Source organism: Chelonia mydas, chromosome 12, assembly GCF_015237465.2.
Source record: "Chelonia mydas isolate rCheMyd1 chromosome 12, rCheMyd1.pri.v2, whole genome shotgun sequence".
Taxonomy (NCBI): Eukaryota; Metazoa; Chordata; order Testudines; family Cheloniidae; genus Chelonia; species Chelonia mydas.
Window position 1 is genome coordinate 27,436,519 of NC_051252.2, and position 2,427 is coordinate 27,438,945.

Genomic DNA, 2,427 nt, shown 5'->3' on the forward strand with positions numbered 1-2,427 from the left:
CATAGAAGGCAATTAGGTTAGTCCGGCATGACTTGCCCTTGGTGAATCCATGCTGACTGTTCCTGATCACTTTCCTCTCCTCTAAATTCTTCAGAATTGATTCCTTGAGGACCTGCTCCATGCTTTTTCCAGGGACTGAGGTGAGGCAGACTGGCCTGTAGTTCCCCAGATCCTCCTTCTTCCCTTTTTTAAAGAAAACTCAATGTTCTTTGAGCCGGAATTGAACCAGCGACCTAAGGATTCCCGCAAGCAGCTCCTCTACAGTCCTCTGCTCTACCAGCTGAGCTATCGAAGGGATAGTCATAAGAAACTGCATGGAGTTCAAGAGGGTCTATTAGTAATTTCTGTTATCAAGCAGAGCTGTTTTCCACAAGAATTCAATAAGCAGAGCGTAGCATCTTGAATCCTGACCGATTTGTGGCAGCTCAACCCCATTTAAAATACAGAAATCATCTTGTAACCCTTAGAAGGCTTGTTCCAGGTCTGGAGCCAAACCTCATTTGCTTGGCAATTGTTACAGTTGGCTCAGTAAATACCTGTATACTAATCTGCCGGCTGTACTGAATAAATGTCTCTAAGAACCTAATCTTATCTTGCTGGATGAAAATTGGCCTAAAGTATTATACTATGATCCTGATCCTGTAAACACTTATACCCATGAGTAACTTTAGGTCTGTGAATAATCCTATGGAGTTCAATGAGTCTAGTAACATGTAAAGTTACTCATGTATGTAAAGTGTTTACAGGAGCACGGCCTTACATCTCTATCCTCTGCTTTCAGCCTATTCCAAAACAAACTTTTGAACATGCACACACACACACACACACATATATGTTTATTTATTATTGGACCCTAGAAGGATTAATTTATTCAGTTAATTTAAGATTTCTGTAAATTGTTAGAGACAGGAGGAAGCATCGATACCTCCATCACACACATAGTTTTGTGCCTGTGACATTATCTCCATCTGTCTTCAAGTCTCTGACCTTAATAACTTTTCAAGATCTCAATTGTTACATTTCTTCATCAGCCAAACCATGTCCATTAAGCCTCAATGAAAACAGCCCAATTTTACTGTGTCTTAGAAAACTAGATTACTATTTTTTAGGTCTCTTTCATGCCACTGGAAACCCAACACCCACCTTCTTTAAATGGATTAAATCCAGAGATATGTGAAAGTTTTATCATATAGATTTAGGTGTATCAATTGTGTGCCCTGTCACTTTTTAAATTAAATATATATTTTTTTTTCAATGGAAGATAGCTAGGGCAACCTTGAGGCTAGGTAACTACTCAGATCTTCATAACCAATTTAATTCATTAGTTCATGAATGATGATATTATCAGACTTGTTCATATCTTCTGCATGAGAGGAGGACATAATACATTAAGAAAAAGAATGTGTGTGGAAAAAATTATACCTAGCTAATACAATATACAATGCCATTAACAAATAATTAATTGATAAAGTCATACAAGAAAAGGTGACACAATGAAATCTGTACAGTATAATCTAAAGAAATTACTCACTCTAAAATGTGACCATTGAGGTAAGTAAAATGGGTAGCATATGGAATAAATCCATAAGACCCTAGGTTGTCTAAAAAGGAACATCTGAAAGGGTTAGCAGGAAAATCTATATTAATTCTGAAATCTCCAAGGATAAGTTAACTGGATAGTGTAATCACCAAGTCTGAAACAAGCATGAACAATTCAGTGATAGAATCAATGTTTCAGCAGTAGAAAAAACAGACTTTGAAACTCAGAGTAAAATGAAGAGGGCAAGAAAAACTAGCTATGACCTCATTGCTCTTGCCAAATGACAGACACAAAAGATAAAGGTACCATTTGGACAGATCTCATTTGCAGGAAGAATTTCTGATTTCCCTAACCACATCTAAGTTGGATGTTGTGACAGATCTTCAAAGCTTGTAGAATTACATGTGAAATACGGATATTTTTTGCGGGATAAAATGTATGTAGTGTAGATTTAGCACAGCTATATATTCAACAAAGTAACAGTTCAACAGAATTTCCGTAACTATTCCTCTAAATCTGAGTGCATTTGCCATCAAATAAAATAAATAATTTGACCTATTCTACCCACTAATTCACTCACAAATGGAAACAGATTCTCAATTTTCTATTCTGGCCAAACTGAAAAATTTCTGCAGAGAAACAAACTATTATTTACCAGACATGGTAAAAAAAGGACATTTTTAACCCTAAGTGTTAGGACTTTAATCTCTTTTCATTGCTTACATTTGCTTCATGGCGGCTTGTATTATGTTACCTGAAATACCTGTATAATAATGCAGCAATTCAAAACACAAGAGACCACCTATGAAATGTAATGTGATTTTTATTGAGATAATAAAATAGCTTTGGAATTTGTGATCTGTGAAAATTTTAAAAAATCTGTTTAA

General features: G+C 35.7%; 1 non-coding gene across 1 annotated transcript; it reads right to left on the reverse strand.

The window, feature by feature from the left end:
* Positions 1–205: 205 nt before the first annotated feature.
* Positions 206–295, reverse strand: TRNAY-GUA. Its single transcript is given in 2 exon segments — positions 206–241; positions 259–295. It is a non-coding gene; the product is annotated as a tRNA-Tyr (tRNA).
* Positions 296–2,427: the final 2,132 nt, after the last annotated feature.